Below are 27,206 nucleotides of genomic sequence, written 5' to 3'. Positions count from 1 at the left end.
GTGATCATGCTAAGTAGCTTGGCCCTCGAAGAGTGGGGCGTGCAAGTTTGGAAGTCTACGCCACAGTTGCACATCCCACCTTTGCTACTGGCTGAAACTCTGGTAAGACTTTTCTCTCTGGTCCTCAGTTTCCCCATCTGGAAATAGGAAATGTTCCAAATAGAGAGTAAGGCTTTTTCAAGCTCTTCAAGCTCACGACTGTGAGTCTCAATGCTTCTTAGTAACCACACTTTTTCAAGTAAGTTTCTACCCTTGACTGTCTTTGCCACTGGGTAAGCAAACATTTTGTTTTGGCTTCCTGTTTAAATTCCAGCAGAAAGTGCTGTGATGGTTTATTTAAGGGCTGGAAATAGCATAATAAAGTTATAAAGGGAAAAAATATTGGTAGGATATTCTATACATTCCACTGCCTTTAAGACATGCTCATATATCTATGCCCAGAAGAGAAATCAGATTGAGCCACTGTAAATTCTGTGGGAAAGACACCATTAGCCTTTTTTTTTTTTTTAAGAGGGGAATGCAGACTTTGCAGAATGAACAGAAGGAACATTACAATGAGTCCCACGTGACATGCAAACTTGTGACACTCTTGTGCTTGAGCTCTGGCTCCTGATGTTTGTACCTGGAGCGGAACTGATTAAGTCACCTGGGGTCAAGAGAAAGAGAAGGTCAGGAGTCATTCTGGAGACAATGCATGGCGTGGATCTTTCCAGAAAGGCAGCACTCCCAAACTCAGCTCCTCTATGGGTAGGCAGGTCCTGGTCACTTTGAGTTTGGATCAAACGCATCATTCAACTAACATCCCCAAATCATTTCTGAAACATTTTGCTTCTGCTTGGAGCCTAATTCCAAGGCCTTAACCTGAAAGCATATTTGCAGCCCCAGAACGTGCCCCTCGACCTCTGAAGCCACAGAGAATGCTAACTGGCTCTGCAAATCTGCCCCTGTTGCTATGGAAACACATGGCCGATGAGCAGCATCCCTGTCACTTCTCCTTTTCAAGGAAGCCTGAAATCCGCCTCTTACCAGTTCCCCAGGAAAAGGGTGGTGGGGACTGAAGAGTGGTGCCGTGCTGGTGCCTAAGAACAGCTGACAGTCAGCCAGGTCCCCACTCCAGCAGGTTAGCAAACCACCAACCTTGGGCCAAATCTAGCCTTTACTTGTTTTTGTAAATAAAGTTTTATTGAAACACAGCCACATCTGTTCATTTGTGTAGTGTCTATGGCTGCTTTTGTGCTGCAATAGCAGAGCGAGTAGTTGCAGTAGAGACCTGGCCTGCAAAGCCTAAAATATTTCTCTCTGGCCCTTTAAGAAAAAGCATGCAGAGCCCTGCTCTATCTGCAGGAGTGTGAGCCTCTGCCCCACTGCCCCCAGCGTGAAAGACCGATTTCCTCTATTTGGTGGAGGCTGTAAGAATGACAGCTGACACTAAGATACCTCATGGCCACTCTGCAAATTGGATACTGCTATTAATATTATTCTCATTTCACAGATGGGGAACTGAGCATCTGTTCGCAAGTGATTTGCCCAAGGTAACCTAGCTAGTTGGTGGCAAAGCTGAAAATGCAAACCAGACAGACCACAGGCCCCATGCTCTGGGATGCCAGTGACAACATCCACTTCCGAGAAGCTGTGGGGGACTTTTTAGACCCGTCACCCTGCCCAATTAAGCACTGCAGCCTGACTTTGTAACACAAGCTCTGCCCCCTTCCCGTCCACTCCCGCTCAGCTAAACGGATCTACTGTAGGTATGCAACCTCCAAATGGCCACCTCAAGGCTGGCCCATGGCCTGCTGTGTGGCAGGGAGCCGCAGAAAGAGGACAGTAAGCAGCGGCCACGATGCACTTGGAGGTGAGGCGTCAGGAGCTGGGAAATAGAACAGAGAAGGAAGAGCTGAATCCATACTGGGTCACAGGGTGGCTGCTGGTCATACCTTGGGGCTGCTATCACATCCTGACCCATGAATGAGGGTCTTCTAGTTCTGGTCTTTCTTACCTTCCTGCAGAGACCTGCAATAAATCCCCCTCAGAGAGGTGCCTAGAATACATCTCTATTCTTGCAACCTAAACAAACCGTGCTGAAATCCTTCTTCTCCCTTCTTTCTATCCAGAGGCCCTTGAAGAGTCCCAAGCAGCCTCTCAGACACATTTTCTGAGCACTTACCACGAGCCGGGCACCACAGTAAGTGACCGCCAGGTGCTACGCACTGGATACTGACAATCGCCCTGTAAGGAGGTGCTCTCTTTGCCATTTCACAGAAAGAGCGGACGAGGCTTGTTGTTATGACATTCTTCGATGTGTATCATATGCCAGGCACCGGGCTCAGCCCTTATACACAATATCTCGCTTAACCTCCAGAAATAAATTCCAAGGCAGGTACTGCTGTTCTCCCATCTTATCGAAAAAGCGGGGAAAGTGGGATATTAAGTAACCTGCCCAAAGTCATCTGGAGGAGGCAGTGAACTTGCACCTGTCTGATTCTAAAGCTTGGTATGGTGCCCCTCCTCTGCTCTGCTGAGGGGCAAATCAAGAAGCATTCAGCTCCCACTGCTCCATGTGGGCGGCGGAGGGGTATCACCCTCTTTGCTCATATTCACTCATGTTGGGATACAACGGAAAGAGGCAGCGGTGGCATTTACTAAGGCTCTTCACCAATGTTTCAGTTCCCTTCTGAGCACATGATAGGACTGTACTTCTCCATCCCCTGCTAATTAGGTACAGCCACATGACACGCTATGGCCAAGAGCAGTGACTGACGCCAGGGTGCAGTGTGCCACATTCCCCTGCCCCGGTCCAGCACCCGGCCATGCTCCTGCATCTCTGAGTGACACCAGTGTGGAGTAGGGACTCCGCCAACCCCCAGTGTGCGGAAGTGAACCTCTGCAGCTGTGAGTCCCTGAGATTCGGGGGATCTTTGTTACTGCGGCATGATCTAGCTTATCCTGGTTAATCCAGGTGCTCACCCGATCTGCTTTCTTCCTCCTACCTGTCCTCAGGTACAGGAGCCAATTTTTTTTCCTTTTTTCCTCCAAGAGACAAAACATCAGTGTAACGACTCCCGCTCTTCAAGAACATAAATTTAAATCCCACTTCTAAGCCTGTTTTCAAGAAGTTAACGAGAAGGCAGGGAAGAGCCACTGTCTGATGGACATCTCCGTTGTCTCTCTTCCAACACCTCCTAAGTGTTATTCTTGGGCTCTTCTCTTTCCTCATTTACAGCCAACAATCAACAAGTGTGGCCCCTGAGCAGAAAACCTCTTCACACCACCCATGTCAAAAGCTCACACTGCTGCCACTTTCTGGCAGAACTTCACCAAGCAAAGCCAACCCAGCAAGCACTGCGATCGTCTCCCCCCACCCCCCCAGCCAGCTGACAGTCAAGGAAGGCTGGTTCCCCCGGCTGACGTGTAACATCAGGAACAAGAGCCGCCGTCAATTCTAATGATTCATGATTAATACCCACCATCTACACGACAGGGGCCACCACAATGGGTTTGATCAGGTCAGTGTGGCCCCGTGGCCTTTCCACCTGGCCCCAGAAGCCACTCAGCTGCCTCGGTAATGCAAAAGACTCGAGTAAAAGAGGGAAGGGAAATATCTTGTTTTCTGGAGTGAAGAACTCACAGATGTTAGACAGCGTCCAGAGCGGTTAGCGAGCGGCACAGTCAGCGAGATTAAGGCAACATTCGGAGGCCTGAGAATGCCTGTCCCTCGGAGTCAAGGCCGCTTCCTATAGTGACTGAGGAGTGCTCCCTCACCTTCCCCCTCCCTAACTCTTTTTTTTTTTTAATGTTATTTTATTGTGGTAAGAACGCTTAACACGAGACAAATGTTTAAGTGTGCAGTATGTTACTGTTGACTGCAGGCCACGGCGGCAGAGCAGGTCTCTAGAGCTCATCCACGTGGCACGCATGACTGAGACTTTGTGCCCCTTGATGAGCAATTCCCCATTCCAACCCCCAGCCCCCCCCCCACCAAGCCCCTGGCAACCATGACTCTGCTCTCTGGTTCTACCATTTTGACTATTTTAGATACCTGCCGTAAGTGGAATCAGGTGGTATTTGTCCTGTGACTGGTCTCTTTCAGTTAGTGTAAGGTCCCCGAGGTGCATCCGTGTTGCTGCATATTGTAGGATTCCCTTCTTTTTTAAGGCTGAATAACATCAATACCTTGTATGGATATGTCACATTTTCTTTATCCACTGATGGACATGAGATACCCCTCCACTGTTCCCCAACTCTTCATCTAACTGCCAAGAGGCAGACAGGTCTCAGCTTTTCTCTCCTTTCCCCGGACACCTGAGATCCAGAAAGCCAAACCCAGCACCCTTTCCCTGTACAAAACCAAGCTTGGAAGTTTCCGGGCAGATCCACATGGGATTACTATCAGATGGCTGGCACTCACGTGCCCCCATACGCTGGCCCTTCACACACTCTATGTCCTCAATCCTCTTGAAAACTCAGTGAGGCAGGCAGTTTCAGTCCTCCTTAGGGGAACAAGCTAAGACACAAAGAGGATGAATGTATGTAAAACTTCTGGAATGTTCCCACCACCCAAAGCCAGAGGAAAAACGAGTAGCAAACCCAGACGAGGCAACTCTACCAATTCACCCAGGGCCTCAACCATCTCACCCCGAAGGTCCCCGCCTGTTGGACAGACTGGTTCTTATTTCTCCATTATGATCAACTAGGCTTGTCCTCTTTGTTCTTAACCAATCCATCTCTCTCACCTTGAGTTATTTATGCTAATGCAACCCTTTGACTTATTTTATTTTAATGTACTTATTACAATGATTGCACATTCAAATGTTTTCGTGTCGGCTCCGAAACTCTAATTGCTCTGCTGTTGCCTTATTTCCAAGCTGCTGCTAGAATCCATTTTTTATTCCAGAGCAATAATTAAACGCAATAATACCCTCCGTTCCCATTCAACCTTGGGCATGTTTAGAGCCAATTTCAATCAGGTAGAAATATGCTAAACACAACGTGGCTCCAAGAGGTAGGCTGCATGACCCAGGCTGTTCTTGCAGAGACACGAGGGTCTGCTTCCATCTTTCCCCGGTTTGCTAATGATCAGACTTCAGGATGGGTCTTTATTCGCTCTATTGAATCCTGGCCCCTTGCTCCTGTTTCTGAGGGGTGGGGGGTGGGACGTTGTGATTTTTAAACTATCCACTTAGAGATACACCTTTGCTCTTACTGCTTGTATATACAGAGCACCAGGCGGGGAGGAGGAAGACCTGGGTACCTGCCTTGCCTTAGTGAATGTACAATTTTCTCATCTGTAAAATGATGGGTCCCAAATACATGTTACTAAGCATTCTCTAAATTACTCATTAATCAATATGAACTAAGAAAGTTGTGCCATTTTGGCTCATTGAGAAACAATGTGATGGACTTTAAGGGACCAGAGACTGAGGACAAGATGGAAGCTCTATGGGATGTCATGTCTCCTCCCAGCCTTGTCCTTGGATCACTGTCTGTGGCAGGGTCCTGAGATTCAGAGGTCTGGACTCAGGCCAAAGTGAGTTGAAAGCCTCCCTCTTCCAGTCCTCTGCTCCTGAAGCTGAGACAGACCATTTCATCTCTCTGTGCCTCAATTTCCTCATCCAACCACAGGGGGCCGAGGATGGCACCCACCTCCCAGGGACTGAGAAAACTGATCAAGCATAGAACACAATGCTTGTCACGGGCCAAGTGCTTCAGAAACACGCACCTGTTAGAAAATAGGCCTTCAGCGCTTACTGTGTCCCAGGCTCTGTTCCAAACCCTTTGCACCTACTCATGTAATCTTCATGATGACCCAATGACGGAGATGCTGTATTCTCTTCCCATTTTTCAGATGGGAACACTAAGGTTCAGGGAGGTTCAGTGACTAAATCCACACATTTACGAAGTGGAGGAGCCAGGATTTGAACCCAGGCTGTCTAGGTCCAGAGACCACACCCACTAGCACCACACTGCCTCTCTGGAGCTACTAGGAATAGGGACGGGGCCAAAGGGAAACCCGGCCAGGTGCGCCGCTCACATGGGAGGGCATCGGTCCCACCGCGCATCATGATCAGTTTACGGCTTCCTTTTGTGCCTTGTGGACGCACAGCCGGCTGGGTAGCTGTTTGCTGTTGAACTCGGTGTCTGAGGCTTTGTTCCAATCACCAAGGCTACCAAGGCCATTGAGAGGGACACTGGGGGAGAAGGCCGCACCTGCTTCCAAAAGGACCTCCGTGCCAGGGTGGACGAATGGTGGAGGCGCAGCGTGCATGGCCGCACCAATTAGGACATGCAATTACCCAGGCTGCCAATGCAAATAGACCTACCAGAGGCCCCTCGCCCAGCTCATTCGCATGCATGAAGGGCGGCTGGGCTGGCCGGCATTTAGAAACAGTGGGCCATGCTGGACACGGGCAGGCCTTGCCTTAATAGAGCCCTAAATAACAAGCCCTTTGCAATGTCGCATCATGTTAATGGGATACACAGCACAGCACAGCGTGAGGAGGGCAGGGAGGTGCACTGAGGTAGCTGGGTTGGAATCCAGTCTCTGCCCCTTAGCCCTGAGGCAGGGGGTAAGAGGTTTAACCTCTTGGAGCTTCAATTTCTCATCCACAAAAAAAAGGATCTCCAATTAAATATGTGTGCCCTATTGGGTCATCCCTAACTGAACTTTGGAAAGATGAGTTAGGGATTACCCAGCAGGGCACACATATTTAAATCTACTTGACAAGAAAACATTTAGCAAAAGGCTTGATACATATTAAGCACTCAGTAGCATGATGGTGTTTCTAGCTGGCACGTCATCACTTGGTAAGCAGGCCTAGGTCTTTTTGGAAAGGCAGGTGAGGTGCAGTGGGTTTAAATCTGGACTCTGCCACTACACGCACAGTGTGGCCCTGCCCACGGTTCCTAACTTTGTCTGCCTCAGTTTCCGTTTCTGTAAAATGGGAACAACTAGCACCAACCGAATGAGGGTTTAAAAAGAGCTATACACATAAAGCACTTAGCTGAATGCCTAGCACTTAGTATTAATAAATATTAGTGATAATTTATGAGACTAGAATTAATGCTTGCAACAAGGGCCTAATGTGGTGGATCTCCAAGTGTGGTCTGGGGGCTCCTAGGGGGGTCTCTGAGTTCTTTTCAGGGGATCTTTAAGGATGAACTATTTTCATCATAACATGAAGACGTTGTTTTCCTTTTTTGCTCCCTCTCTGAAAGCACACAGAGGAGTTTTCCAGGGGCTCCGCGACCTGCACTATGACAACAGTTTGCAAGGAAAGCAAATGTCTTCCGTGAAGCTGGATATTACAGAGATCTGCAAAAATGCAAAACTGTGCCTCCCTTCTTACTAAATGTGTTTTTTTGTGAAAAAAATATACATATTCTTCAAAAAGATTTCTATTTGTATAGCTATGTAATGGGTTATCATCCCTGTTTCGAGTGAATTAATAAATTGTAAGAGTGCCTTAGTTTAAATGCCAACATAGCACATACATGACAGACATATTCTACCTAAACCAAAGCTCTCTGGAGGTCCCCAATAATGTCGGAGAGTATACGCGAGTCCTGACACCAAGTTTGAGAACTGCTGACATAATACCTACGTGTAATCTTAAGTATCTACTCCTTAATAAAATAAAGTTTACAATTCTTTCATGTTGGGTATTTTGCTATATGCCAAGCCTTTGGGTTGGTATTTTACTTGCATACACAGTAAATACACACAGAGCAGAGAGAAATCTAAGTTGAGCGATGCTTTTATAGAGAGAGAAGCAGTAGGCATTCAGGACCTTCAATTTCCGAGTTATTTCCAGGGAGGGGGTCGACCTGCTGTCCAAGATTCTCTGCTTGAGCAAACTCTAGGCTGGCTCTTCGGAGCCCTTTCTTGACTAGGTCTCAGCCTTGGCCTACAAAGACTTGAATGAAAAACAGCAACATAGTTTCTAACAGCTCTAGGCCACAGGCCTAGGTTAACCCTATCCCCACCTTAAAGGGCCTGTCTGACATTTGAGTGTTTGTTCCAGCCGACCCCTGTAGACCCGGCCCATCTCCCAGTCTCCGTGGGAGGATAGGAGCCTAACTTCCATGAAGGCCACTTGGCAAACCCAGGTGGATTTCACATGGACCAACCCTCCATTTCTTGACTCTCCTGAGACCCCACTCACCCCTCTCTCCTCCCTCCTTCTCCCTTTAAAACGCCTGTCAGCTCTGAACAAATCCAAGTTCAGTTCAGTTCAGTTCACGCTGGGCTCCTTTCCCTACTGCAATCAGCATTACTGATTAAATCTGTCCTTAGCACTTTCACTAGCGTCTGGCTTTGTTTATGTCTGACACTGCCAAGGCCACAGCCTGGACCTCAACCCTGTAATGCCCGGTCCCGGGGGGCGCCAACAGAGCTGCCTGGCGGGCGCAGGCTCACAGCCCGGCCACGCCCTCCTACTCACCCCTCCCAACCCCACGGGGGACATGACGGTGACAGTCCCGGTGTTCAGAGCACCCAGATGACCAAGGGGGGGTGGCAGGGGAAGCTCTGAACGGCATTTTCCAGCTCTTTCCATGTCAGCCTAAGACACAGCTGTGTGGTGCATTGAGACACACAGAGGAAGAAATGATGGCAGAGGCGGGGAAGGGGCAAAGGCAGGAAGTGCGAGAAAAAACTTGGCGAGAGGAAGAAACAAACATGAGCTATTGTTTACTGCTTGCTGTTCACACGCCAGGCCTGGTGCTAAGTCCTTTCCTTGGAGTGGCTTATTCATTCCTCAAAACAATCTCAAAAAGTAGGTCAGGGGTCAGCAAGAACACGCCACCACCTGTCTTTGTCCATAAAGTTCTTCTGGAACACGGCCATGCCTGATCACGTGTGTATGGAATGGGGTGCTTTCATGCTACCCTGGCAGAGCTGAGCGGTTGGGACAGAGACTGCAGGCCTCACGAACCCAAAATCCAGGGAGGGGAGGCACGTTCACTCAGGCAGTGGACAGCCCTTGAGCCAATGGCATGTCCGTTAATATAAACCAGAGGTCATGCCAGGGACCAACGGATCCAACAAGCACACGGGTGTCTTGTTTGCTCTGCAGAGCGTTTCCATTTGTTAGGGTTTTAATCCCAGCCCACATTTCAAAATCTGGAGATTTCATCTACAAATTTGGATTTCTGCATTCTCTGCAAACATCAGGGACCTGACAATACTGGACTTGGGTTCCCACGTGTGACAATCATCTGGGGGCTGGGGACTGGCCCCGTGGTCTCCAGAAGGGGCATCTGCTCTGTGGATCATCACAGCCCCCACCCAGCCTGCCCTGTGTCCCCTTACCCTCCAGGACACCTGTGAGGAGACCCTGCTGGACACCAAGGTCCCCGGTTCTGCACGTAAGCCTCTACCTCCTGGGCCGTGCCTCCGGGATCTCAGAACCCTCAACAAATCCTTCCGTTCCAGGTCTGTGATGGAAGTGACGTTGCCCCTACTGGGCGTTCTGGAAATACGCAGTGGCCTTTCTGGCTGTCACGATGATTGGGGGATGCTCCTGGCAGTTCGTGGGAAGGACACCAGATACCCAGCAATGCAGGGGGACACATGCTGCCAAACAATGAAGGGCTGCTTGTCCCGCATCCTGCAGGACTTCTGAACGTCCCCAGATGCCATGTGGGTTAAACAACTCACGGTCCAGGCCACGAGCCTAACTCAGATTTACACAGGACACAAAAAAATACTTACAAATGGTTTAAACGTGACTGAATTTTCTAGGAAAGCAACCACCGTTTGTTTCTTTTACATCATCCAGAGTTTGACCACAAGGTCAGAAAATTACATCACCAAAGGCTACACAAGCTGTGGCTGTGAGTCACCAACAAACACATCTATCACCCACCTGCATTTGTCATTGCTGAATTCCTGCTGATTCAGCACCTGACAAGTGACCTCCTTACGCATCTTCTGTCCCCTTGCTACCGAAGTGTGGCCCACTGGCCGGCAGCATCAGCACCCCCGGGAGCGTGTCAGACGTGCAGAGTCTCAGGTGCAGCCTGGACCAGCTGAACCAGAAGGTGCACGATACCGGCACCGCTGGGTGATGGTTCAGCACATCCAAGTTTGAGAAGTGCGAGTCTAAGGTTGTCGTACCCATCACTTAAGCAAATATAGATTATTTGTGCATATATTACTTTTATATATTGCTGCTGCTTCATGCTATTTTTACAGCAGGATATTAATCTTTTTAGAGTGGTGGGTGTAAGTAAGGTTAGGGTGAGTAAGTATCCATCTCAGGATGGGTGAAAGCCGTGTTTTAAAAGATCTGTTACGTCAAGAGGAGCTGTGTCCAACAGGGTTGAGAATCACTGGCTCATTCATTCCACTGGGTGTCCTCTCCCCGCCAGGCACAGCAGGGACAAAGGACAGGAAGGTGAACTAAGAGACGCTCCAGAGACAGCAGAGTGTCCGGGGACATGGACACACATCATTTAAACACAGGACGAAGAGGGCGGGTGGGGTGGGGATGAGCGTGTGGCAGCGTTCGGTGCTGTCGTGGGCGCGGAGCCCAGCGTGGTCTGGGGGCCAAGGAGGGTGAATGAAGAAGCTTCACAGAGAAAGCACTTTTTCAGCCCAATCTTGAGAAAAAGGGAGCACGTTTATGAGACGAAAGAATCGAGGGCTTTCTAGGCGAGGGCACAGCACGTACGAAAGTGTCGCGGGAGGACCCCTCAAACGCACGTTTCATAGGAACAACTATTGCGGCGAACACTTATTGAACATATAGTCTAAGGACTATGCTGAATGCTTTACACTTTAAAACTCTAAAGTTTTATCCTTAAAACTTCCAGAGCAATTCTTCTGGGTAGGTGCTCCTAGCATCCATAGTGTACAGCTGAAAGTATGGAGGCACAGAGAGGTTAAGTAACGTGCCCCAAATCACACAGCATGGTAGTCTCAGCTGAGCGTCCCATGGGTTTCCAAAATGACCCCTAGAGGGCAACACCACTCAAGACCCCAGAAGCAAGTAATCACGAACTGTGCTGACCTTTGCCCTGGGGTGGCGGTCCCTGATATAAAGAACCTTGCCTCACTCCCACTGATTCATTCTCTGTTACTTGAGAGTCCCACGGTCCGTGCCATTGCACACCCACCCCACCCCAAAGCCCCAAATCCCTTATCCCTTTGTCCCCTGGGCACCTTTCTCTGCCTCTCTGGCCCCAACTCCCCGGAAGCCCTCCTCGTCCTGGCCATCCCCCTCCTTCCCACTCTCCCGACCAGGGCCTCCGGGACGGGACACTTACGGAGACAAACGGGCCTCCTGCTGATAGAAGACATCCAGCTTTCAAACCCATCCTTTGCGCGCGGCCCCCTCCCCCCACGCACCTTGCCACAAGTGGGTAATGAATGGCTCACTTGTAAGCTCATTACCGCAGAGCCTCTAAAGAAATGGAAATGCTCACGGAGCCAGCGACATAAATAAGGAAGGACGCCTGTAAATAAATAAATACAGATGCATATATACACACACACACAAACCCGATTAATTTATATCATCTGAAAGCCCAAGCCATTTGGGGTGGGGGGAGAGAGAAAGGAAAAGGCTCCTAATAACTGCCGTCCATGTGATTTCAGAACTGAGCTTCCCCAGCAGCTGCCAATAAATTATTTTTACTATGCAGAGGTACAAATGAATATGCTGCTGCCACCCCCTAAATCTCCTTTATGAGCGTGTGTTTGCCTTGGCCCACCCTACCAGGGACAGGGGCTTCCAAGTAAGTTTTCCTTGGCCCAACTCCCCAAGAAGGCTGCCATTTTGCAGGCCTGCTCCCCGCGGTAGACGCCCCATTGGCTTTTCCTGTTGACACGTGAGCTTGGCATGGCACGGAGGACATCCGTGTCCACTGGATGACCACGGGAATCAAAGTGACAGCAGCGCCCACGCCCAGGCATTTGGAAAACAACTTCCGCATCCTGGATGGAGCCTGCTGTTGTTCAAGGGCTGGGATGGGACCGTCTTTGGCCACTCAGTTCACTGACATTCTCTACCAAGCTTCAGGGTGGACATGCAAAACCTCATCACTACCAACTTCTGTGTGCACTGCCGTCACTCCAAACTCTGGTCACTCCCTTTAGATGCAATGTGTCTGATGTCCATTTCTCAAGGTGTTCTGAGCAAGAGGGAGGCCATGGGAAATCACGTGATCATGACGTGCTACCATGACATCATGGGAACTGTCCAATGGAGGGGCTGCACCCACAGGCCCTGGAATCACACGCTTCTGGATTTGAAATCTGGCTCTGCCACTTCCCAGCTGTGTGACCGTGGGAAAGTTAGTTACCCTCTCTGAGCCTTGCTTCCTTCATATGTAAAATAGGAAATAATAACATCTAAACCTCATAGGGTTGAGACTATATGTTGACTTAACCAGGGCAAAAGCCCAGTTCAGAAGAGTCAGCAGTCAATAAAAGGGAACTGTTATCAACATCATTTCACCCAAACTCTACAGTGACCTTTCATGCATTCACCAATATTTACTGAGTGCCAAGTATGAGCTGGCCACTATCTTAGGCACCAGGGATGTATCTATCAATAAGACAGGCAGATGTTTACACTTTAGTAGAATGAGACAGACGACCAACTACCAACAACTCAATAAGCAGACTATATTCCAATGCTGAGCATCTGGTATCTATTTTTATCCACCCATTTAAAAGATGCAGCAACTGAGGCTTTAAGGGGTTATCTAAGCACTGTAGTCCCCCAATCCCGAGGCTACAGACGGGTACTGGTCCGTGGCCTGCTGGGAACCGGGCTGCTCAGCAGGAGGTGAGCGGCTGGGGAGCGAGCGAGGCTTCATCTGTATTTACAGCCGCTCCCCATCGCTCCCATCACCACCTGAGCCCCGCCCCCGTCAGATCAGCAGCAGCACTGGATTCTGCATTATGCTGAGTTGTATAATTATTTCATTACATATTACAATGTAATAATAACAGAAATAAAGTGCACAATAAATGTAATGTGCTTGAATCATCCTGACACCATGCCCCCTTCTCCTGTCCCTGGAAGAACTGTCTTCCACGAAACCGGTCCCTGGTACCAAAAAGGTTGCAAAGGCAATATCGTCCCACCCCAGAGAGCAGAGAAAGTGAAAAGAGGAACAAACAAGAGAGGCTGCCGGGGTGGCAGGTGAAAGCTTTGCTTCTGCTTCCTCTTGTCCCTCCTGTCCTGCTCTAGCGAGCGAGACTCCTCCCGGGAACATGTGCCACCCGGGTTGTGCAGACGGTTTGCTACTGGAGAAGTTCCTCACTCGAGGGGCTGAGCAGTGGCACCTCTGCTGGCATGGCCAGCCATGCCCAGACTTCCGAAGTCTGCCTGGATTCAGACAAACGAACTGCCTTTTAGCCTTAAACGACCCGAGAAACACACTCAGCATGAGGCGGTTCTGAGAGACCCCGTGGTTCAGGCCACTAGGTGGCTCTTTCTGTGAACTCTGCAGCGAGCAAGCCGACAGCTGCACGGAGACACTGAAGCCGGCTGCCTTCCCTTCCGACAGGACACGTCCCAGAGAAGTTCTTCTTTCCTGTCCCAGGCAGGTCACTTATTCTTCTTCCCTTACGGGCGCATTCCCACGAGGACTGTTCGCATAAGAAGAGTTTGACTCAGCAAGGCTGGGACTCCCACGCGGCCTGCTAAATGCAGGCCAAACGCCAAAGGCATGGCAGGCTCCCGGAATAAGGCAGCCTTCTGCTAGCTCCCCCAGCGTCACCGTCCATTCTGTCACCTGTAACTCTGCCGGCCTCATGTCACCCCAGCAGGCACATGCCCCACGTGCGAGCCTCTACTGTCTACTCAACACTCTGCAGGATTCTCTTGCTTAACCCTCACATTGTCTTTGATGTAGGGGGTGTTACTGTCTTCATTTAAGAGTAAACTAAGGTTCCAAGAGGAGGTCACATGATTCCCCCGAAGTCACCCAAGGTCAGAGGCAAGGCTGAGATCAATCCCAGGTCTGTCTGACTCCAGAGCCCGAGCCCTTAACTTCACAGCCTCATCTACGTTCAGGGAAGACCTTCCTGAGTCCCGTAAGCGTCTAAACTCAGAATGGGCAACCAAGGCCACCTGGGAACTTTCCCCTCCTGCTTGGGCTTCAGGAAGAGAACAGAAACGTGTTTGTTGGATCCACAGAGAAGGAGGATCCTAGGTGACACCAGGCATTCATGGATTTCATGACACAGTCCCTCCTTCCCTAATGCACCTTTTGTCATCCCTACTAAGGTGGCATTTTCTGTGCCTCCTCCTATTTCATCTTCCAAACAGCCCTACAAACAGGCAGTGGGGCCCCGTGGGCAGGAGCATGAGTGCCAAAGCCAGACTACCTGGGTCCCTAACCCAGCTGTGACATTTTGAAGCTGTGCGACCTTGAGCAGGTGTCCTGGCTGTAACCAGCTCACAGAATTGACATGAGAATTAAATAAGTCAACGTTGGGAAAACACTTAGGACAATGCCTGGAACACAAACTGTAGCTGTTAGCAGTATTACTGTTAGGAGTAGCATAGCCTTCTTTGACATGTGAGTAGACAGAGGCTCAGAGACGTGAAGACACTTCCCCCAGGCCACTCAGAACAGGGATTTAAACTGTAGCACCTGACTTTAGAGTTCAAGCTCATGCCCTCTCCCCAGCACTGCCCCTTCAAGCCACAGACTGGGAATGAGCTGCCCCTTGTTAGGGGTGAAACCCTGAGCAAAAGGGCTGGCGATTTCTCAGGGGGCGTCTTCAACAAGTCTGCAATTTCAGATCCACTCTGATCTCACTCTCAGTGCAGAGAATGGGCCGAGGGCTCAGCGTCTCCACAGTGTCTGTCTTCATCCATCTCTGGGTCGCGGATGGCTTCCAGCAGGACGGCCAGAGAAGATCATGAGAGCCAGGCCAGGCCTCCTCCTTCCTGTATCAATTATTTCCGGTCGCCAAGGCAGGCTGTGGCTCGCCAGCAATTACTGGACAATGGGGCCCTGCGAGTCCCGGAAGAAGTCAGGCAGGGGGCACTCCGCCCTTCGCCCGGCACAGTCTCCCGCGACATTGCCGACATTGTCGAGGACCTCAGGCCCCCAGGGATGTTAGCCTGTCTCCACCTGTCTGTCCCTCTGTCTGCCCATCTCTCACCTCTCTCACCCCTCACCCTCCATCACTCTGCAATCAACAGGCTGCCCAGGGGCAGGGACATCTAAAGAGTTATTAAACTTCTGAAGAACTAAAGCAGTCAAATTGCGTGTTTTTTTTAAATGGATTTAAATATTTTTCTAATACAAATATTTATCAAATATACAAATTTCTAATATAATCTACATTAATAAAATATATCAAAACATTACTGAAAAGCACAGAAAAATAATATAACCCCCATGTACCAATTTTGCCATGTTTTATTCAATTCTTTCAAGAAAGCAGACTTTGCAGTACTGTTGAACCATCTTCCATCTCTCAACTCAGAAGTCACTTCTGTCCTTGACCCGCTATGAAATTTATATTTTTAGCTCATGTGTATGTGTCCATATACAATATACAGTATTGTTTTTGTGTTTGTAAGTTTGACAAAATGGCACTGCACTGTAAATATCTCTTTTGCGATTTGTTTGCTTCATTCAATGTTTTATTAGCATTTCTATGCCCTCCCTTCTCTGTTCAATTTCTTCTTCCCTCAGATAATAAGACGCAGGGAGACTTGAGAGCATGTAGTCCACTGGGTCTCGATCTTGCCTGCCCGCTGGAATCACCCGGGAGCTGTAAACATGCAGGTGCCCGGGTGCCCACGCTGGAGATACTGGTTTAGTCGGTCTGGGCTAGGGCCTGGGAATCTGGATTTTTAAAACCTCCCCAGGTGGTTCCCACGGGTGGCGAGAGCTGAGCACCCCCTGACCCGGCCCCTCACAGCCTTGGGTGCCGCTGTGAAATCTGGCTCATCCCTGCTAAGATGCCAGAGGAAGCAGCTGCTGGCCTGCCCTGTCCGGTGGAACTGTTGTTAAAAAAAAAAAAATTGATCATCCTGATTCTTTAAGTCTGAACACGAGGAAAAAGAAGCCATGTTATTCAGCCCCAGGGAGATGCAGGTGGGGCTGACTGGCAAGGCTCTGACCCCAGGCAGCCTCCCTGCTGTACAGGGAGATGGGCGGGGTCGGGTGTCAAAGCAGCACCACGCTGCGACTCGCTCCTTGGTCTCATCCAGGAGACTGCAGAGCAGTGAAAGGGCATCATTTTCTCCCCCGATGATTGAAGGTTATTTAATGTCCATGGAGCCCCCTGAATCATCCTGGGTGCCACAGTGGGCCACATACTCCTCTTAGAAAAACACGGGACTGGTCAGTCCCTCTAGTTCCTTATCACATGGCTGCTCCGGGGCTCTACAGGACTAGGGGCCACGCCCGAGATGACAGAGCAAGAAAGGGGGATGAAACTCCCTCTGTCCTCCCAGTCTCCCAGGATGGGGATGGACGAGGACCCCCAGGGCCCGCTGCACCTGCCCACGCCCCACCCCACCCCCACATCCTGCCAACTCCAGCTGTCCTCATGGCCAGAGCTGCCCATGTGACTCCACTTGCCACCTCCCAGTAATGGTGACAGTACTAAGAGCAGCACTCACTGCAGGCCAGGAACCTAAGCACCTGGCACAGACTACAGCACTCAAACCACACGGCAGCGCTAGGGGGCAAACACGGTTGGGACTCCCACCTTCCAAAGGGAGAAACTGAGGCACGAGGAGGTGAAACACCTCGCCGAAGACCCTCACCCCAGGCCCACACAGCCTCAGCCCTGGCCAGTAAGTAGCAATCAGCCCCTCCCCAGCTGGGGGCTGACAGCTGTCTGATCGCCCTAAAGACCTGACTGCTTCAGGGGAACAAGCCGGGCTGGGGGGAGAAGGAGGAAAAACAGTTTTAGAAATTATTTCCGACAGGTGACCGGATACTAAAATAACGACATTTGGTTTGTCTTGCTAGCTGGAGGCAAAAATCAGTGCATGTGGGCGGGTGAGACTGGCGGCTAAACGCAGACAGGGCTGGGCTGCCCTGGGCAGTGGAGCCCAGTTCTTGCTCCACCATGAAACCATGCACGGGAAGCCTCCAGCCCGTGTCTCCATACCGAGGGTTACGGGGGAGGAGGGGCTGGGTCTGCAAGGGTGTAAATGTGAAAATGAGAGCTTCCCAGGGGCTGGAAGACCTGGTTGTATATGGAGGCCAATGAGCTATTTTAAAGACAAGGTATAAAGCCGTGGAAATTAGGAATTGTAACACAAGCTGGGCTGTGCATATGTGAATATTTTTATCGAATGCAAGAATGAATATTTACTGCACACTTACTATATGCTGCAGTTGCAAGGGATTTACATGCACTATATTGCTTCATCCTCGCAAGGATCCTTAGATGTAACCACCGCTATTGCTAACCCCATTTAAGAGACAAGGAAACAGGCACAGGGATGCCAAGTCACCTGCCCAAAGTCACACAGCGATTAATAGTAAGCAGCTGATCCAGAGTATGAACTCCAGGGCTCACCACTTCCGAACTTCGGGTCTTGTATGCGCATTTCCACATCTGCAAAATGCCTAAGAAGTGCCCGGTCGTCCCGCATGAGTGGGTGGAAACGAAGGGGCACATCCTGTCCCCGCTTGGAAGGAAGGAGGAGCTGGCCCTGGAAAACCGACAGGCTGGCACGTCTGGAGGCGAAGCCAAGCCAACGGGAGCAGATGGAGCCCAGGCAGCAGATGTTAATGCAGTTTGCTTTTTCCATATGCTTTTCTGTTTAGCTGTAATAAGTGAATTGTTCTTTAATATCTGTCAGGAGCTTAGACTCTGAAGGCCGGTGGCAGGCACAGTCACTCAGAAAGACACAAAGGGAAGCCAGCCGGCCGTCTCTTTGCATCGCAGAGGAAGGGCACAGAGTGTCAAGAAAGACGCCAAGTGCAGTGTGGTCCAGCCTGGCGTATGCACACGCACAGACACACAGGCACACACACATATGCATGCACAGATACATGCATACACACTGTCCTCGTCTGCCACAACAGTCAGATTCGCACTTGACATTCTAGAGTCTGAAAGCCCATGTCAGCGTCCTTCCTACTCCGCAATAAGAACTGAGTGGAGTTTCAGATTTTGCCTTTGGAACAACCAAAGATCCCACCCGAAAATGCACAAACAGCTCAGACAGCTTTGCTACTTGAAACTTGCAAAGCAGCCTCAGCTCATCTCAATCAAGAGCTCATCTCCTTAAACTCTGGAGGGAAACCCGTCTTCTTTCTCAGGATTCTTCTTATGTCTTGGGACACATGGCCCCATCGCCACCATCACGTAGGGGTCAGGTGTGAAGCTGGTGCTTGTGGACGGTATTTTTCCATCCATGTTCCCATTGGACAACCATTTAAGGATCCAGCTGGGATTCTGTTAACAGCACGACCACCATGTGCCCTTCAGCCAGGGAAGGGGCACAGACAGAATGGCCCCATGTCCTCTCAAGTTCAGCTCAACATAGAGAAGGGGTTAAGTCCTGAACTGAATCTCAGCATTACCTCTTAAAAGCTGGGTGACCTTGAGCAAGTTACTTCTAACATCTGCAAATCTCAGTTTCCTTATCTGTAAAATGGGAGGAAACAGCACCTATCTCAACAGACCTCTTGCGAGGATAAGAAAGTGCTTAGCCCAGCGACCGACAGGTGCACAGGCAGGTGCTTATTGAGTAGCAGCTATTATTTTTTTATTATTACTATTTCTTATTCATTCATTCATCCTTCCAATATTTGTGCACCTTCTAGGCCACATACACAGTTCTAGGCGCTGAGTAGGGAACAAAACAGATTCAGCTCCTGCCCTGGTGGAAGCTGCATTCCACAAGGGAAGAGGAAATAGAGAAATAAATAGATGTCAAATCTCAGATGACCCAGGGATGAGCGCTTTAAAGAAAAAGCAGGGGAGAGGCAGGGGATGGCATTTCAGATGGGGGCAGGGAGGACCCGTCCGAGGAGGTGGCGTTTGGGCCGTGGCCCTATAGCAAGAAGGAGCCACTCTGAGAAGATCCTGGATGAGACACCAGGCAGCGAAGACAGCAAAAGCAAAGCTCCCGAGGCAGAAACGAGCTAGGACCAGCCCTGCAGGCGGAACAGGCAATGGGCTGGGATAAGAGAACCTACCCGCACAGCAGGGAAGCGACAGGGGGCAGAGCCTGCAGTCCGCATCTAACTGCCCTGGGAAGCCCCCAGAGGCCTCCTAAGCTGGAGAGTGTGTCTGGCCTGACTTACGGATCGTGGGAGGGCCCACTCACTGCTCACTGATGCAGGAACAGAGGTGGATGCAGCCCCCAGCAAGTCTGTGCTGAGATCGGAAGGCATTGCCTGGGTGCTGTTCCACCAACCTGCCACCACCGCCACCACCGCTCTGGGGTGTTGTCGGGGAGGGGCGGGGGAGAGGCACAAGGAGAACAGCAAGTGATGGGAATTTATTTAACAGTCTCTGGCTGCAAGGTTGGGTGGATATAATCACCGAGGACTCCATGGTGGTGGTGATCTCAAATGGGTCTCAAGTAGCAGGGTCTACTCTAGCTTGGAATTTAAAGCATCCCAGAAGCGCTGAGAACACACTCCGGGTGCTTCTCACCCTGCTCTCAGGAGGTCCCTGGCATCCTTCAGGAGAGATTCAGCGGCAAAATTGACGACTTTGGCATTTGCTGCCAAATCTGGGGATCGGATCCCTCCTGCCCCATGATGGTCTCAGAACGGGAAGGTGCCCCAGTGCCGGGGGACAGCAAGCACTGTGCCCAGGTTCAGAACCTGTAGTCAGCATTTTGGCCTGGCTGCAAATTTCACCCTGAGGCCTGGAGGTTCTGCTTTTGGCCAGTTGCCTTGGACAATGCTGTCTGCCCCCATCCCCCCCAGGCTTGCATTCAAATGACTCCTGACTTCTGACACCCTCACCTGATTGACTCTTCCTTCTACAGAACTTTCCACCTTGCATTCAAGATACCTGCCAACATGGGTGTAAGCCCCCACAAATGTGCCCTTCTGAGGAGAACTTATTCTAGCCCTAAACCTGGCATGTGAGAGTGTGTGAGTGTGTATGTGAGTTACGCCAGCAACACCACCAGCAGCAGCTAACACCTGGGGCCGGGCCCATGTGCCTCTGCTAAACACTGGCCTAGCATGATCTCCCCTGACCCTCACAATAATAAACCTGTGATAGAGAATCTATTATTATTATTTTAAAAAAGGCTTAAAAAGGCTAAGAAATTTGCCCAAGGTCACACAGCTAGTAGCTGGCAGGACTGGGATTTGAACCAGGCTCGTGGAAGCCCATAAATCCAGACCCTCCCCACAACATGCACTTGAACGGGTGCACAGAGAGTGAGTTGCAGGTGGGCTGCAGTGGGTGGGAGGGGGAGCAGGTAGGTGCCAGCTAAATTCTCAGGGAAAAGGATGGAAGACGGAAGTTGGAGAAATTAACATGTCAGAGAATCTCTTCAAGGTTTTGGTCAAATAATGGAAATGCCTGTTGGCTCGCCAACGTGAGAGATGCTCATCCAAAACCATCCTCCCTCAAGTATCCACGGGTGCTTATTCACAGCAAATTCTCAGCCCAGTTCAACTTGTCACTCACGTGGACCTTTGGTCTTCACAGCACAAAAACTGGCTTATATAGCTGATATGTATGAGCTAGACACATAAATATATTTATGAGCACCTTACATATATTGGCCTCTTTAATCCTCACAACCCCCCCATGGTAGATACCATCATCATTATCATCATCATCATCTTCACCATCTTCATCCCCATTTCAAAGATGACTAAACTGAGGCAGGGAGTGTTTAAGTAATTTGCCCAAGGTCTCACAGCCAGCAAGTGGAAGAAGTAGGATTTGAATCCAGGTGATTTGCCACCTTAACCACTAGGTATATCCATGATTTACTGGGTCCTCACACAGTTCTAAGGATTTTACAAACACCTTCCGTTTTAAACAAATTCATCATACTGGTACTGTTTTCATTTCCATTTTATACATGAGGAAACTGATGTTCAGAGAGTTCAAAGAGGTCAAACCCACCAAATACCACCCAGCCTAGGCCATTGTTCACTCATATTTTATGAGAATTATAAAAAAGGTTTCCTCTCTCTCTGGGCAATTGCAGCCCTGAGTCTAACTGTATGCCCTGAGGACTAGACCAGAGTGTAGGTTGAATTTTAGCTCTTACTCCCTTGTGCAGTATACATCCTAAACAACTGTACATAGAAACACTGTACCCAGCTAGAAATTAGCAGGATTGACATTACAACCCAAATCTGACTTGGATACAGTTTTGAATTATGTAGCTGCCCCATCGCCCACTCACACAGCACTCCCTTCCCTTTTTAACCCAGTTCAAGATTCAACCCAATCCAAGGCTTCTCAGTAAATGCCCACTCCAGTATCCTCCGGCAGGCAACAACTCAGAAGGCAAGCAGAGCCTTCCAGACCAGGCCCCTTGTATCCCCAGAGGCTGTGGCCACTTCATCGCAATCTCAGAAAGACTCCGGGCTCGCAGAAGACACCTCTGCACCACGAGACAATTGTTGAATCCTTGCAGCCGGTACTGCGTGTGGCCCGGCCTCCCTACCCCAATCAGGCAGCCACTCCGCACAGTGACCTTTCCGGATCTGCACTGTCAGGCTGCAATTTAGCCATTCTGAGGACTCTGCTGGAGGCTTCTGCAGCCAAGAGCTTGCCGCTGGGGAGCCCTTGCAGGGCCCTGGACTCCGCTCAGATGTCACTTTGCATTAAGGACCCACTGCACTGGGCTCCCGAGAGAGAAGAAAGCAAATCTCTGCTGAACGTCCCCGAGAGAGAGAAGTCAAACGGGGAGGGGTGGGGAGCAAGAGACAGACAGACAGACACGGGCAATCTAAGGAAGGGATGGAGGACTAGTATGTCCGACTGGTAGTGAAAATCATAGTAATGCCATGAGCTTACATTTACCAATCACTTAGTAAAAAAAGACTAACACTGAGTGAATGCATAGTATGTGCCAGGTACTATCTTAAGCACAGTTTTTCAACTGGGGGCTTGTAACAGTTCCCTGTCCCTCCCCCAATATAAGAATGGTGCAGCACCCAAGCAGACAGGCCACAAGATAAACCAGCTGTAGCAAAACCCTTGGCATGCAGCTCTCGGAATGCAGCTCCACTCGTGGCAAGAGAAACAGCAGCCGGGATTTCTTATGAACCCTCTACGTGTCAGGGATTGTGTATGATCCTTTGTTCTCCTGGGGGTCTATCTTGCTGTGAATATAGTAGACTGATTTCACACATGGCCCCAAGCAATGGCCTGCTGCATCCACACCCTGGGCAATGTGGCCCTGCAGCTCCTCCCAACAAGAGGCGGAGTCTGTTTGCCCCGCCCCTTGAATGTGGATTAGTCACGTGGCTTGCTTTGGCCAAAAGAATGTGGCAGAAGTGACCCTGCTCCAGGTCTAAGTTTGGCTTCTCTCTCTTGGAACCCGTCCCTGCCATTTGGACAAGTCTAGGCTGGAGGGTACAGGGGGGTCAGAGACCACATGAAGGAGAGTCCAAATGTCCCAGCTGAGATGACCCTAGACCCGCTCATAGGCAGCCGATCCCCAGACATGAGAGCCCAGCTAACACCAGCAGAGCCACGAGACTAGAAGACCCAAAGAGACTCGAGCAATAACAAATAACAAAAATGTCTTACTCGACATTACAAACTCACTGACTTTTGGATCAAACACTATACAGATAAAGAAACCGAGCCTCAGAGACATGAAGTCTCTTGTCTAAGGTAACCCAGCTGATGAGGGGTGGAGTCGGGATTCCGTATCATTGTCAGAGTTTTATTCCATGATGAGCTATAGTTGGGGTCAACTATACGCTACAGTCTTTTTCTGTAAAGCCCTGGCTAATGAGTATTTCAGGCTTTGTAAGCCATACAGTCTTGGTTGCAACGACTCAACTCTGCCATTGTAAAGCAAAAGCAGTCATAAGCCATATGTAGATGAGTGGGCATGTTGTGTTCCAATAAAATCTTATCTATAAAAACAGGTGGAGGGCCAGTGAGAAGCCGTTTGCCCCCCCCTGCTCTAGACTGCTTCCCTGCACCACCACCACTTGTGCCAGGTTTTCTCCCTTCCTTTCATGCTACCTCCCTCTTTACATCTTCTAGAGTTTCTGCGTAAAACCCCTCAATTATCTTCTGCCTTTTTTACATTCTACCCTGAGACGTGTGACTCTCAACTCAGTCGCTTTGTTTCTCTAGCGTGTGTGTAGTGAGACACCCTGATTTCACAGATCCGTGTCATTTCCAGAAATCACTTTGACTGATATGTTTTCCCAATGTTGGGTTGATAGCTCTCTGGCTTCCCCAGGTATGGGAATTTTAAAAAGTTGTGATTGTATTGTACATCCAAGACCCAAAACTGTCACTGTGACAGCTTGGGAATGCAAATGACTCCTACTCAGAACATTAAAAATAAAAGTTTCAGTTCTGTGGTTACAGAAATTTTATTTGCTCCCCCCAAAAAGTTTACCATCCCCCCCCACAAAAAAACCCCAAAAACCCAGAGTGACCCAGAAGCGAGTCTGGGTCTCTATCTCACAAACCCGGTCTCCGGGGCAACCTCTCTCTCAGAAAAAGAAAAGAGTATAACTTTGATTTCTTGCGGAAAATAAAAAACTTGAGTTGGAGTAAATGAAATCCCAGTGATTTTTAGTTTTAGGAATATGTGTCTTATCCAGAAAATAAAGTGCTATAATGGATTTCATTTTTTCCAACTCTTTCTTGCCCTTTCTGCATCTTAAGTTGTCCTACTTAGAATACAGAGGCTGGTTGGCAATGAAAGTAGACTCCGAACTTGGTTACTTTCCTCCCCGATTGGGGGGAAAAAAAGTAGACCCGAAAGTTTAGCAAAGGACCTCATCCAATTTAGAGGCTGAGAGCCACATCTTGAAAATTTCATCCAAAGGAAAGCAGGGTGCGTGTCAAACTTTCCGTAATTTTTAACAACTTTCTAAGTAAAAGTAAAGACGTCTGTCTGGACTGGACTGACTTTAATTTTTAAACGTGTAAAGCTAAGAAAGCCCATCTCATTTTTCGTTATGGTTAAATTCTATTTCCAAGAAGAATCGGCCTGGATCCCGGGACCTGGCATTGAAGGAGCTATTTCTGGAGGCCGCCACTGCCCCGGAGCCAGGAGCAAATCGGGAGGGGCCACCTCATGGGCAGGGGCCCGTGACCATATCCAGAATCTCCTGCTGTACTCTGAGCTCCCCAAATGGTCCAGTCCACCCAGTGAGGCACCAAAGCCTCCCACGGAGCATGCTCTTGTAAGTGTATGCAAATGACATGGGCTTGCTCTGTGCTGGATACAGTGTAACCACATCTAATATAATTACCTCCATTATACAGACAAAGACACTAAGGCCAAGGTCCAAGGTCCAAGGCCCACAGCTAGTGAAGGGGCCAGGGAGATTCACAGCCAGCTCATATGACTTCAGAGCTTCTCTGAAACACAAACAATAACTGACTTGATGAATGGTCCTATTCATGTGGGTGATCCAGTAGAGGTGGTTACAACGTCCTGGTGTGGGTCAGCCCCCTGGCTCGGCCACCAAATCCCAAACATGTGACAACTGTCTTGTGTTAAAAGGATTTTCATTTGATGAGTAGCATGTAAGATATGGGACCTATGAGGTCACCAGGCAGAAGTTATCATTTCCCATTACACAGATGTGGAAACTGAGGCCCAGAGAAAGGAAACGACTTGCCTACAGTCACCAGCCTATTAGTAGCACAGTCAAAAATGAACGGCAGACCCTGGGCTTCCAGCCCAGAGCCAACAGAGGGGTCTGGATTTGAAAATTAAGCAAACCCACCTTAATTTTCCCAACCTCAACCCACTCTAAGGTCAGGAATCCTGTGAGCCTTTTGAGCTGTGTTTTCCTAAAGCTTTGAAGGTCAAAATGTGTTGCTGAGTACCTCACACTTGGAGTGTACTCAGGAAGGTCCAGGGTGGAAGGTGATCGCTTAAGTAAAAGACATACACAAAAACAGAGCTGGAAACTGTATTTTATCTCAGTAGCTATATAGCCCTGCTTTTCCATATTACAAAAAGGCTTAAACAAAACACACAGCTCCACTGGCTAAAAGTTAAACAGATAAAACACAGCGGGAGGGGGAGATGGGTTAAGGAAAGGAATCAAGAGAAAAGAACACGATAGGAAATTTAATTTGCCACCAGGAGCATAGCAACCATAAAAAGGAAAAAATACCCTAGGTCATGGCCACTTGTGAAAAATATGAACTCTGTCTCTGAGCTTCCTAGCAGGCAATGCAAAAAGGGAAACACAGTTATGTGGATCTGTGTCACAGATGAGATTCCTCATTTTATGAAAAAGAATCTCCCACTCCTCAATTTTTAGTGTCATCATCTCTGATTGTGTTCTGTGTCTCACATATTAGTTCTGTCTCCGTATCTGTCGAGTTGATCTGAAATGACCTGCTGCAGGGCTCTCAGAATAACCTCTGAAATTCAGAGGGGCTGGCTGGTCTGCATCCCTGTGCCTCCCTGGCACAGCCAACTGTTTATTTACTAAGCTTCACCTGAACAGACTGGCAATGAAGGATAAGTTTAAAACCACGTTGGGAGGAGACTACGCCACCGGAATAGCGATCACAAATGAAGGAGAGACATCTTGGACACGAACATGGAAGTGAATAAGAGAAAGCACATTTGGGCTGACATCATCCCAACTGGCCCACATGGTTTTTCAGAAATGCTTTCCTGCACCAAGTGACACACGTGGGAAGGAGGAGGCCACCTCCCCACGTCCCACTGTCCAGGGATGAGAGGCTCATCCAATCAATCTCGGCCCCACGCACGGAGGGAGCTGCAGGGGGGGCAGGGTGGCTGCACGGGAGAGGCAGGGGCCAGGACTCTGACCCGTGCCGGGCAGCTCCGTGCGATTCAAGTGTGAACTGAGTCGGGCTCCCCGCAGGTATGGAACGTCTGGAACATCTATAGCTGTGAGGGGTCCTGATCCAGCGGCCCCCCAAAGCGTGTGCTGCACAACAGCCTTTTACCAGAACTCTGCGCGGGGAGTGTGAAGCAGATGCCCCGTCTGCTGCCCTCGCTGACACCCGAGGTCCTAGGATGTTGGGGGGGAGGAGAGGTGATGGCACGACAGGGCACCCCAGCATCCCTGAGTTTACTCCCATCAAACACACCAGAAACCTCCATTGAAGACCCAACAGCTGGCATTTAATCTCGCATTCTACTGACCTGGGAGCATCTCCCTAATGTAACTTCCACTTAGTGTTGCCTCTGTAGTTCTCTGAGGACAGTTGTCCCAATTAAATAATGTCACACTGTAGAGGCGTAAAGCTATGTATTTACTCCCAAACCAGAGGCTCGAGGCTTTTTACATAAAGATTTTAAGTGGAAAAAGAATCTCCCTCTTCAGAGGTGCTGCTAGCACCCACTGTTTGCTCTCCCGAGAGGTCATCGCTGAGCAGTTGCAGGCAAGAAACCCTGGACATATCTTGGGGAAAATGCATCTAAACTACAAAAACCAGAGGGCAGGAGGGGGCCATGCCCCCAGCACTGGCTCTGGGGTCGGAGAGGAAGGGGTTCGGATCCTGGCTCCACCTACTGCTCGGTTGCTGTGTGATCTTGGACTAGTTACTTAACCACTCTGGGCCGCACTGTCCTCATCTGTAAAATGAGGCAAGCCGGTGGCATCAGGGATGCCCAAAGCAACCGTGCTGCTGAACACAGGGGCGGTTACAAGTGTCGGCAGCTGCTCCCCTGCAGGGGGTCCCCTGGTCAGCACAGCCTCCGAATTTGCTTCTGTCCCTTTGCTGAGGGTTTCTGGCAAAGATCGGGGAGGAAAGCGGCGGCGGGGACGGTTCTGGAAAAGCCAGTGGCCAGGGCCAAGCCTGACTCTGGGTACCACGAACAGTCTGATGACAGGGTGTCTCCCAGGCGACGTCAAGGCTGCTCTGTGCAAAGGAGAAACGAGGGGCCTTGCTGGCCAGCCTGGCGCGTCAGAAGACGTGTTGTTGCTCAAAAGCATAAAGTAAGAGTGTGGGTAACTACACGCTATTTGTGTCGCCGACCCGCCACTCTCGTGCCACAGGCAAAAGCCGCTGCATAGGGAGGCCGGCGGGGAAATGTTTATTCAGAGCGTGGGGCGGCCGGAATACCAGTGGGGCC

At 49.8% G+C, this 27,206-nt stretch overlaps 1 protein-coding gene and 1 long non-coding RNA gene across 2 annotated transcripts in view; one reads left to right on the top strand and one right to left on the bottom strand.

Annotated features, from left to right (window-relative positions):
- XYLT1 (xylosyltransferase 1) overlaps positions 1-27,206 on the bottom strand; it is a 284,392-nt gene that overhangs the window by 123,008 nt on the left and 134,178 nt on the right. The gene's annotated exons all lie outside the window — the stretch shown is intronic.
- Positions 69-7,244, top strand: LOC123632422. Its single transcript, XR_006733367.1, has 4 exons — positions 69-102; positions 1,493-1,532; positions 2,112-2,182; positions 7,213-7,244. It is a non-coding gene; the product is annotated as an uncharacterized LOC123632422 (long non-coding RNA).

Source organism: Lemur catta, chromosome 2 (genome assembly GCF_020740605.2).
Source record: "Lemur catta isolate mLemCat1 chromosome 2, mLemCat1.pri, whole genome shotgun sequence".
Lineage (NCBI taxonomy): Eukaryota > Metazoa > Chordata > Mammalia > Primates > Lemuridae > Lemur > Lemur catta.
This window is presented reverse-complemented; position numbering and strand designations above follow the sequence as displayed.